Raw genomic sequence first — 12,656 nt, 5'->3', positions numbered from 1 at the left:
TTGAAGGAGTCACATGCGCTGTAGATAATAAGGAACCAGTGGATGTAGTGTACTTAGATTTCCAGAAGGCATTTGATGGGGGGGCCACATCAAAGGTTATTGCAGAAAATAAAAGCTCATGGTGTAGGGGATAACACATTGGCATGGACAGAAGATTGGCTAGCTAACAGGAAGCACAGAGTTGGAATAAATGGGTCCTTTTCTGGTTGGCAGGATGTGACGAATGGTGTGCCACAGGGATCAGTGCTGGGGTCAACTTTTTACAATTTATATAAATGACTTGGATGAAGGGACCAAAGGAATGGTTCCTAAATTTGCTGATGATGCAAACATAGGTAGGAAAGGCAATTGTGAAGAGGACGTAAAGAGGCTACAAAGTGACATAGATAGGTTAAGTGAGTGGGCAAAGATCTGGCAAAATGGAGTGTAATTTGGGCAAATGTGAAATTGTTTATTTTGGCAGGAAGAATAAAAAAGGTTATATAAATGGTGAGAGATTGCAGAGCTCTGAGATTCAGAGGGATCTGGGTGTCTTAGTGCATGAGTCACAAAAAATTAGTATGCAGGTACAGCAGATAATTAGGAAATGTAATAGAATGTTATAATTTGTGCGGGGAATTGGTTACAAAAGTAGGGCATTGGTGAGACCACATCTAGAGTACTGTGTACAGTACTAGTGTCCTTATTTAAAGAAAGATATAAATGTGTTAGAAGCAGTTCAGAGAAAGTTTACTAGTCTAAAACCAGGAATGGTCGGGTTGTCTTATGAGTAAAGGCTGGGCAGGTTAGGCTTGTATCCACTGGAATTTAGAAGAGTATGAGGCAACTTAATTGAAAGCTTTAAGATCCTGAGGGGTCTTGTCAGGGTGGGTGTGGAGAGGATGTTTCCTCGGAAGAATCTAGAACTCGGGATCACTATTTAAAAAATCGCTCATTTAAGACAGAAATGAGGAGAAATCTTTTTCTCAGAGGGTTGAGAGTCTTTGGAACTCTCTCCCTCAAAAGGCGGTGGAGACAGAGTCTTTAAATGTTGTCAAGGCAGAGCTAGATAGATTCTTGATTAACAAGGAGTTGAAATGTTATCAGGGGTAGGCAGGAATGTGGGGTTGAGGTTACATTCAGATCAGCCATGATCTTACTGAATGGCAGAGCAGGCTTGAGGGGCTGAGTGGTTTACTCTTGCGCCTAATTCGTATGTTCGTATGTATGTATGTTCATATGCCTAGCAGCTGTGGCTATACCTATTTTTATAGATTTTTTTTATATGTCTCAGAGGGTACCACCATCTTCAGGTGATCCCAATGTCTCTAACGGCAGTGCACACCGTGCCCATTTGTGCTGCCAGCTGACTACACCCTTGAGCACTCCCACTTGCCCTCCAGCCTGCCACTGTCCCTAACTGGATGGGGCTCCAGGAGGCGCAGCTACCTTGGAAAGATTGCATCGGCGGGCAGGACGCTCAGGCCATTGGCGTCAGGATCTGCATATGGTCCCAGTCGGCATTTAAAGACTAAGGCGGTACAATTCCGCCTTGTGTCTAAAACATGGAGCAGGCTCACTGGACCATAATTGTCTCCTGTTCCTACATGCAAGTTCCTGAATAATAGCTGAAATTGAATCATTCTAACTGCAGGCAATTAAATCCTATTACTTAATTTAATAAAATCTATATGAAGGACTAAACCAGTAACTTCAACATTTTCTAAAGATTATGGACAATGCATTTGAAAAACTTAAATTTATTATTCTATCTCAGAGAAAGAAGTGTGTTGTTTGAGACTATTTGGCCTGCCTGGCTTTTGTGTGTACTTTTGTTGTTAAAAGTCTAAAGGGAAAAATTTATTAAATTCAAATAAACTGTGGTTGGATTCAAAAGATGCATAATTAACACATTTTGCCACATGGATGCAACAGATAAGCAATGGAGATTTTTTTTAAGGATATAAAATGTTGTTTCTGATCATTATTCCATACATTTTTATCTGAGATTCATGTTACTTCAGGAGCATGATTATAGATAAAGTCATGAAAGTCATTATAACACAATTTAACAAATAAAATGTGGCAAGATTCATTGATTAATTTTTTGGAAATCAACTCTGATTCCGGTAATATTTGCCAGAGTTTTTAACTTTCTCCCTCCCGGTCTGTATGCCAAGACTGTTAACAGCTTCTGCAGCTACATATGCAATGAGTAGGAATTAAGAGAAACAGCACCCTGGGTTAAATAAAGAAAGTACTTGCATTTTTACCCCCTTTTCACAACTTCAGCACGTCTTGAAGCACATTGCATCTAATGAAATACTTGAAATGTAATTGCTTTTGTACCATAAGGAATGCAACAGCTAATTTGCACACAGCAAGTTCCCACAAACGAGAGAATTATAATCTGATGTTGATTGAGAGTGAAATCTTGATCAAGGTGCCTTTATTTCCATGTTATTTGCATAATTTATTTCCATTTTTAGTTTCCCAATGGCAAAGACAGGTAGCCTTTCATTGATAAAAAGTCAGAAACTTGCTATCAGGAGATGCTGCTTTCAGGGGATGGTACTATTCCTTAGCATAGTTTACCAGTTCACTGTTTTTACCTTAATAACTCTTCAACCTCATCTGCAATCTAGCATGATCCAGGACCAAAGCTATCACTCAATTAGAGTAAAATGTTACTGCAGTCCTGAAAAGACTAAAAAGTGTGACAGGTTTATTAAAATCATAGAATTTAAAATTTAATTCAAGAATCAGAAATAAAAATGCATACTCCTTCACAGTTTTTAAACTAAAACTTGATTTAGCGCAATTTAACTTTACAGTATTTGAATATATACCACTTAAAAACAAGCTGGGAACAGTAGTTTGTTCCTTTAACACTGTGTTCCTGAACCTGAATTTTAGTTCACTGTAACTATACAACTCACATATGAATGAACATCGTCCAGTGATTACAAGCTAATTATTTTTCCTTTTACATTTAGAACCTGTGTATAAAAATTGCATAAAATGAACTGAGTCTCAATGAAATGAAGAGAACACTGTTACCATCAGGTTTATCTAGCAAACAGATAATAATATGTTTCAGCAAAAATTAGCGTTTAAACCAAAACCCATTAATGTTGTGCACAGAAGCAGTTTACATTACATTCAGGTTGCTCCCAGATTTGTACCAAAAGTTCTTCACCCTAATGTGACATCAATGTTATCTCCAGACAGCCCAAATTTGGATGGAGAAAATCTATACATTTGTACTGTTGCCCATTTTCACAATTTAAATAGGTATAAACAAAAGTTTCACATGCCATTTTAATGAAACACTGTTAACAATAACTGGTTTGTTCTCTATTCAGGAAAGTATCAGCATTTGGTTGCTTAGCCACCTGTGACTCACCCAACTATTGACCTGCACTGAAAGTAACATTGTAAATGAATAAAGCTTCTTTCCACAAGTCTACCATTCCACTCATGAGGTTTATACTGTTCAGGTAGTAGTTCCCTTCATAAATGAAAAATCCAGATCTATTTTAATGGGTTGGACAGTTCATGTGCTCTGGTTATAAAAATCATTAAAGCAGGTTACTGAAGCTGTAAATAAGTATCCATGAGTTCTTGAGGTTTTGATACTTTATTTAAGTTATGGTTAACTCTTGGAATGCTGTAATAGTAATTTAATTTATCTTAATTCTTGGATAAAAACTGGGGCCCTTTGTGGTTCATTTGAATTAGTACCATACCAATTACTGCATTTATCCACTGATCCAGCCTAACTGCAGTGCTAACTTATAACAGCTAACAACACAGACTTGGCATCCAAACTAGCATGCCCCCTTGATCCAAACATACCAACTTACATCAATTGTAAAATGCAGTAACAAGTTGTGAACAAAGCTTTAGTTATACCCAGACTTGCATGGTATTGTCATCCTCAGCCTTTGGCCAAATATTTTTGACGCTGAATAACAATCCTCTCCAAGGTTCTTATAACTTTCCTCTCTCTGTCACCCACCCTTCCCAAGGACATTTGTAATCACGATTACTCGCCCACAAAAATGCTGGACACAAAATTTTGTCCAGCAAGATCTCAGAAGCAAACATCAATTTCTTACAAGGATAGATTTTTTAAAAAAGAAACAACTATGTACATAGCAGGGCCAAACATTTTCAGACTAAAAATCCAGATCCCTCCACAAGCTAGAATTTTCACTAGTGCTTGATGGTGCTTTGTTGTGCTTTGGTAAAAAAAAAGGATTTGAAATCCTTTCATTAGCCAAACATTTTAGAGAAAAACCTTTTTCATCATGTAGAGATAATTGTGCTACTGGATGTAAATTATTTATCCTATTTAAAGTTTATTTGTGCTCAACCAAGCATACATTCTGGGGCTGAAACATTGACTAATTTTTCCACTTCTGTCAGCAAATATCAACCATAAAGAACTCCCAAAGTCACATTTGCATGCAGAGCAAAAATCTAATTTCTCTACTGCTCAATGCATCTGCACCAATGTGAGTAAAACCTTGGCAACGGTATCAGTATGAACAGTTCATTTTCTTAGATGCAATTCAGTGACAAGTTGTGGACAGTTTTACGCCTATTCATATCAAGTTCATATTCCGATAACCAGCAGAAAATAGGACTTTAAACATTTTGCTGCTTGGAAGGACTAAGTTCAAGACCACTTTTAGTAATTTAGTTACAAACAATGCACTGAACTTAATTACTATCCAATTTTCACATGTCATGTGAGTGTTGCTCTATGCTATGGTTAATGTATACCTCTCAGCGAATCTACATCCTCTGTTTTATTGCATAAAAGGGAAATTATTGACAATACCAAGCTCCCACGCACAATCATTGATTTTGAATATCTACAAGAACACAAAAGTACATTATATCTCAGAATAAAATGTTTCAGAAGCTGCTGACTTTTAGTTCATAAGTATTTTTCATTATGACGTGCCTTTAAGTTCTTACTGAAATGGTAGCTCAACACATTTGATGTGCAAAGTCATGCAGCTATGCATAACTAGTGCATGTTTGCTAATTCAGATGTTTTGATTTTTCTTCTTTAGTTTCTATCAAGACCGTCCTTAGGCCTTTTATTAACAGTATACAAGATTAGCCTACGGCACCCTATCCTTGCCCTTACATTTATTTTTGGAAGTAAAACGCCACACATGCTTGGCTTCTTATCGTGATCGCACAGTTGAAACCGTGAACTCACTTTGTGGAATAATGTGGGGTGAGTGTTTATTCAAACACTAACAAGCTGCATTCAGAGGTGCTATTTCGTACAAATTGTGTGTAAAATTATCAGACATAGCACACTAAGTGTAACAAAAACAGACAACAGGGTTTTATCTGTTTGATTACTATGCATTTGCTTTTGGCAGAAGGCAGTTTAAACAATGCAAATAGTTATGTGTGTGTACTTTGAGATTTAAGAATGATAAAATAAGTAATTTATTCAATAAGCATCAACTTCATTATCATTTACTGGTATACATTTATATTAAATACATTTATATTTTACTGCAGTTACTAATATTACTGTGTTTTTCAACCTTATATTCTAATATGTTGTATTTTTTTTTCATCTTTGCTATTTTCACTTGATTTAATTCACTCATAGCATCAAAAGTGTTAAAGTCATTGAAACATATTCATTGGAATTTTATTTCATGGACTTTTCCTGAACTAGCATTCCAAGATAAAGGGTTTTTATAGGATGATTAATGAAAGCAAGTCAGCAGTAGAAGTAGCTACTTGCAGCCAGATTACACTTTTGTCATCTACAAATCTAACGTGTACGAGCACATTGTACTGTAGGCTTAGGTTGTTGATTGCAATTCTTTACTTGCTAATCTTGCTTGGTCTTTTGGAGGCAAGATGTTGATTGAAGTTAAGGGATAAATGTCAGAAACTGAGGCCTGTTCTCTCAGCAGTATCTAAAGATTTCATTTATAGAGAATGCAACACATCTCGTAATTATGGTTTCAAGGTTATAAATTTACACAGAATATCAGCTGTGAAACCATATTAACCACTTGCCTTTCCTGTGAAATTTTCTTCCATCCGGTGCCAGCAAATGGATCTCCGTCCCTTTTGCCAGCGGAAGTTCAAAGTTAATGATCACCTGCTGAACCAGGTTTACAGGACATGCATTAGGCCTAGGGAAGGCTCTCAGCTTATCCTTTTGTTTCCCTATGCAAACCCTCAAAGTATTTCTGCGGTCTTAGCAACACTTTGTGAAACATGTCCTCATTACAGTAGCCTCCAACTATAATGTGTTAGGATACAAACTAATGAACAAACAAAAAAAAAGCTGTTATATCCTGTAGCATTACCTCATACCTAGCATTCCAACAAACAACTTTTGATATACCAATAATATACCTTCATGTTCAAGTATTCCATGACAAAAATTTACCAGCCTCAGCCAGGTCAACTGAGAAGTGATGAATGAAGAGGAACCATTTTGTTCATTAATTTTCAAAATTTTTCTCTTATGAAAACTTCAGTATCTCTTTCTAACTTATTTAATCACAGAACAAAACAGTGCAGGAGGAGGCTATTCGACCCATGTCTGTGCTGAGCCCCAGTCTCACAAATATCTGCATGTCTCATGCAAACTCCCTCAGATGTATCAAAGTTCGAAATATGTTCTTACAGTAAAAGACATTAATCAGACTTGATTAGAGTTGTTGCAAAAATAAGAGAAAACTTTTGAGAAATAATTGCTAAACCCACCAAATTGTTTCCATTTTCATCTTTGCTGATGGATAGACATCTATTGTGGTCACATTTCTTGCTCCCTATTTCATTTTATATTACCTTTAGATTATCCAGCTTAAAATTCTTATTTAATTCCTTAATTTGATTAAATTTCTTTGATCGTAGCTATTTAATTCTAATGGTCACCCGGTTACATAACATGGTCTCATCAGTGAAACTTATTATCTATCACATTCTCGAAGTATTCTCCACTTTGTCATTTACAGGTAGCATGAACAGCAGAGACTTTGTGACATTCCTTGTGGCGAAATTAATTCTGGAAATTCCCACACAGCTGAAGCATATCTTAAAGGAGTGGCACTGAAAGTGGTTGCCAAAATGTCCTACCTTTGAACTGAAAGTAATAGCACGAATCCACGGGGATAATTGGAGATGGTTGAGGAATAACTATAGCAATATCAAAAAGCAAAAATGCACAAGACATACCATTCTTTTCTAAACATTTTTAAACTGAATAATCATAAAACACAGCTGTTATGACAATCAACAGAAAATGGGCAATAAGGTCATAATAATATTGTTTAAGTTACAGGGGTTGAAGGCCGACTTATCTGCACTGAAATCATAAATAGGCAAGAGCTTTTCAGCTGTTTCTAACAAGCTATAAGAACAGAGCAAAAAAAAATGAAGCTAAACCTGTTGCTAAGCACTGATGGCAATACAAATCAGCAACTCAATTCTTCTCGATCAGGCTGCAGTCTTTTAAACATTCCAGCTGGCTAATACATCAACCTCATGAATACACAAGGCTCAGATTTGTAAAAAGCACCGAATTCATTAAAACTCCCACAGAAGCCCACAAACATTCATTTGTCTATTCTTCAAAGCACAAAACCCAATTTGTATCCAAACTGAAGCAATCTGTAAATAAGTGAAACAAAACCTTTTATATTCCACAAATCCTATAAAACAATTTAAATGTTTGCTTCTGTGCTACACTATTCTTATAACAAGCACAAACTTGTTTATTTCTACTTTCATTTGTTAAAAATTAAAACAGGTAATAAGCTGATTTAATTATTTTTAATTTTACAAAACTCAAGACATAATGCAGTGTCCTGGATCCTGTGCTAAGAAATTATCTCCTGAACTTTACTCGACTACCAACAAAAATGCATGAAAGGTCAAAATAACACCCACTTTTCTCATGCTAACGCAAGCTCTGAAATTAAAATGCCAATATCAGGTTACTACTCCGTACAAACCAAAAGACCTAAAATTCCCTAGATCAACAATTTTATTTACAGGGAACAAAGAAATACTTGTTTAGGGTTAGGAAGTTCATTGGCGAAAGGGGTTAGAAGTACTCACTCAACACTCTCAAAGTTAGGCTCCGTTTTGATAAGTTTGCAGTTCAGTTCTCAGCAGATTCTTCTCTGACACTATCGTTTCTCTTGTCATGTGATGGACGAATTATGCACACTGCATGCATGAGGACTTGCGTCTGCATGTCTGCCTGGGACAGGCTGGCATTTAACTGCTCAGGTCAAACAGATTTAAAGATGACACAACACGACGCGAGACACCCACAGCATATAAAAAAGCTTTTCAAGATAACAGATTGTTTAATTTTCGCAAGACTTCAGCCTATTTATCCCTATGTCAAGACTGTACAACCAGAAGGCTTTAAACAAAAAGCTTTTGCAGGTTTAGTTGTTTCATGCTAGTAGTGGTGCACTAATTTTACAACTCTAATTTTATTTATGACGTGCAAATCCATCACACAAATCCTCATTTGTGCAACCACACAGCAAGACTTATTGAGTCAATTCGGTCCCTCACAGAAGCAGCATGCTCATTCACGTTCAGCGAAGTAACAAGGAAAGCAGATTCTGATACATTTTTAAAAAAATGCATTCCAAAGAGAAAAAATTTAGAGTGTTATCAAGAAAGGGAAAAGGAATGGGACTAGCTGAGCTGCTCTTTGCAGAGGCAGGGACATGATGACTAAACAGCCTTTGTAACGGCTAGCCGACATCCTTCCATCTACAAAAGATGACAGACAAGCAGGAAACAAATCCATTTCAAATGGGGTGTCTTCGAGAGCTAGGAACTAATTATTGTGCAAGTGTACATCCAGGGCGTTACATTTTGTGATTCTGTGATTTACTGCTCCGTTGCAGTCAGGTGCCAAGCACCAATGTATTAGTCCACCAGCCACATGGAGAGCGTAAGAAATACACTCGATGAAGTTCCAGCATTTTAAATAAAAGTGTGATCTTTTCGAACTTAGGGGAACCAAAAGGCAGGTGCATAGTGGTATTGTCACTGGACTGTTATTCAAGAGACCCAGGGTAATGCTCTGGGTACCCGAGTTCGAATCCCACAACGGCAGATGGTGAAATGTGAATTCAATACAAAATTTGGAATTAAAAGTCTGACCATGACCATGAAACCATTGTCGATTGTTGTAAAACCCCATCTGGTTCATTAATGTCCTTTAGGGAAGGAAATCTGCCATCCTTACCCTGGTTTGGCCTACATGTGACTCCAGACCCACAGCAATATGGTTGACTCTTAAAATGCCCTCTGAACAAGAGTAATTAGGGATGGGCAATAAATGCTGGCCTAGCCAGTGATGCCAACATCCCATGAAAGAATAAAAAAAGACATAATTTCTCTGCTGTAACCATTCTACAATTCTGTCCATCCTATGTGTGGGATCAAATAATCTCTGTTAGAAGTTAGAATTGACAGGCTGACAAAGGAAAGATCTATAGTGCAATCCGTTCATAGTTATCCATAGTATTGGCCTGGACTGGCTGCAAAACAAATGGGGTTCTCCCTCCAGGCAAAAATTCAGTCAGGCGTCAGATCAGGGACCAAGTGTTGCAGCAGAGTCGGAAGAGATACAGCCCAGTCAGTCGGTGTCTCAAAGTTCAATGAGACCACTGACACATAGAAACACAGAAACTAGGAGCAGGAGTAGGCCATTTGGCCCTTTGAGCCTGCTCCGCCATTCATTATGATCATGGCTGATCATCCAACTCAATAGACTGCTCCCGCTTTCTCCCCATATCCTTTGATGCCTTTTGCCCCAAGAGCTATATCTAACTCCTTCTTGAAAACATACAATGTTTTGGCCTCAACTACTTTCTGTGGTAACGAATTCCACAGCCTCACCACTCTCTGGGTGAAGAAATTTCTCATCTCAGTCCTAAACGATCTACCCCGTATCCTCAGACTGTGACCCCTGGTTCTGGACTCCCCCACCATCGGGAACATCCTTCCTGCATCTACCCTGTCTAGCCCTGTTAGAATTTTATAGGTTTCTATGAGATCCCCCCTTATTCTTCTGAACTCCAGCGATATAATCCTAACTGACTCAATCTCTCCTCATATGTCAGTCCCGCCATCCCAGTATCAGTCGGGTAAACCTTCGCTGCACTCCCTCTATAGTAAGTACATCCTTCCTCAGATAAGGAGACCAAAACTGCACACGACATTCCAGGTGTGGTCTCACCAAGGCCCTGTATAATTGCAGCAAGACATCCTTGTTCCTATACTCGAATCCTTTGGCTATGAAGGCCAACATACCATTTGCCTTCTTTATCGCCTGCTGCACCTGCATGCTTACCTTCAGCGACTGATGTACGAGAACACCCAGGTCTCGTTGCACATTCCCCTCTCTCAATTTATAGCTATTCAGATAATAATCTGCCTTCCTTGCTACCAAAATGGATAACCTCACATTTATCCACATTATACTGCATCTGCCATGCATTTGCCCACTCAGTCAGCTTGTCCAAATCACACTGAAGCATCTCTGCATCCTCCTCACAGCTCACCCTCCCACCCAGCTTTGTGTCATCTGCAAATTTGCAGACATTATATTTAGTTCCCTCATCTAAATCATTAATATATATTGTGAATAACTGGGGTCCCAGCACCGATCCCTGCGGTACCCCACTAGTCACTGCCTGCCATTCAGAAAAAGACCCGTTTATTCCCACTCTTTGTTTCTTGTCTGCCAACCAGTTTTCTATCCATCTCAATACACTACCCCCAATCCCATGCGCTTTAATTTTACATGCCAATCTCTTATGTGGGACTTTGTTGAAAGCCTTCTGAAAATCCAAATAAACCACATCCACTGGCTCCCCCTCATCAACTCTACTAGTTACATCCTCGAAAAATTCCAGAAGATTTGTCAAGCATGATTTCCCTTTCATAAATCCATGCTGACTCTGTCAGATTCTGCCATTGTTTTCCATGTGCTGAGCTATTACATCTTTTAGAATGGACTCTAGAATTTTCCCCACTACTGACATCAGGTCTATAATTCCCTGTTTTCTCTCTACCTCCCTTTTTAAATAGTGGGGTTAAATTAGCTACCCTCCAATCTGTAGGAACAGTTCCAGAGTCTATAGGATCTCGGAAGATGACCACCAATGCATCCACTATTTCTAGGGCCACTTCCTTAAGTACTCTGGGATGTAGATTATCAGGCCCTGGGGATTTATCGGCCTTCAATCCCATCAGTTTCCCCAACACCATTTCCCTACTAATACTGATTCCTTTCAGTTCCTCCCTCTCACTAAACCCTGTGTTCCCCAACATTTCTGGTATGTTATTTGTGTCCTCCTTTGTGAAGACAGAACCAAAGTATGTATTTAGTTGGTCAGCCATTTCTTTGTTCCCCAATATAAATTCCCCTGTTTCTGACTGTAAGGGACCTACATTTGTCTTCACCAATCTTTCTCTCTTCACATACCTATAGAAACTTTTACAATCGGTTTTTATGTTCCCCACAAGCTTACAATCATACTCTATTTTCCCCTTCTTAATCAATCCCTTGGCCCTCCTTTGCTGAATTCTAAACTGTTCCCAATCCTCAGGCCTGTTGCTTTTTCTGGTCAATTTGTATGCCCCTTCCTTGCATTTAATACTATCTCTAATTTCCCTTGTAAGCCATGGTTTGGCTGCCTTTCCTGTTTTACTTTTGCAGCAGACAGGAATAAACAATTGTTGCAGTTCACCCATGCGTTCTTTGAATGTTTGTCATTGCCTATCCACTGTCATCCCCTTAAGTAATGATTCTCAATGCATCATAGCCAACTCGCGCCTCATACCATCATAATTTCCTTTATTAAGATTTAGGACCCTAGTCTCAGAATCAACAACGTCACTCTCCATCTTGATGAAGAATTCTATCATATTATGGTCGCTCATCCCCAAGGGGCTTCGCACAACTATTCGCCAATTATTCCTTTCTCATTACACAATACCCAGTCTAAGATAGCCTGTTCTCTAGTTGGTTCCTCAACGTATTGGTCCAGAAAAACATCCCGTATACACTCCAGGAATTCCTCCTCTACAGTATTGTTATTAATTTGATTTGCCCAATCTATATGCATATTAAAGACACCCATAATTACAGCTGTTCCTTTATTGCATGCATCTCTAATTTCCTGTTTAATGCCATTCCCAACATCACCACCACACTTTGGGGGTCCATATACAACTCCCACTAACGTTTTTTGCCCCTTAGTGTTTCTCAGCTCTACCCGTACAGATTCCACATCATCGGAACTAATACCTTTCCTCACTATTGCGTTAATTTCTTCTTTAACCAGCAATGCAACTCCACTGCCTTTTCCTTTTTGTCTGTCCTTCCTAAATACTGAATACCCCTGGATGTTCAGTTCCCATCCCTGGTCACCCTGCAGCCATGTCTCCGTAACCCTGACTAGATCATACCTGTTTACATCTATTTGCGCGATTAATTCATCCACTTTATTGCGAATGCTCCTCGCATTAAGGCACAAAACCTTAAGGCTTGTCTTTTTAACATTACTTGCCCCGTTCCCACTATTTTTCACTGAGGCCCTGTTTGATTCTTGCCCTTGATTTCTCTGCCTATCACT

The 12,656-nt window shown here is 38.5% G+C and overlaps 1 protein-coding gene across 6 annotated transcripts in view; it reads right to left on the bottom strand.

Moving 5' to 3' along the window:
* Nucleotides 1-12,656, bottom strand: part of ston2 (stonin 2) — a 136,762-nt gene that overhangs the window by 22,585 nt on the left and 101,521 nt on the right. Inside the window, exon 1 of one of the 6 annotated variants that reach the window (XM_078562047.1) lies at nucleotides 8,101-8,251. The exons of the other annotated variants lie outside the window; for them this stretch is intronic. The gene's annotated coding sequence lies outside the window, so the exon portion shown is untranslated. Of the gene's footprint in view, nucleotides 1-8,100; nucleotides 8,252-12,656 lie in introns of those variants that run through there. 6 annotated transcript variants of the gene reach the window in all.

The sequence above is a fragment of the Cetorhinus maximus genome, chromosome 18 (genome assembly GCF_964194155.1).
Source record: "Cetorhinus maximus chromosome 18, sCetMax3.hap1.1, whole genome shotgun sequence".
Lineage (NCBI taxonomy): Eukaryota > Metazoa > Chordata > Chondrichthyes > Lamniformes > Cetorhinidae > Cetorhinus > Cetorhinus maximus.
This window is presented reverse-complemented; position numbering and strand designations above follow the sequence as displayed.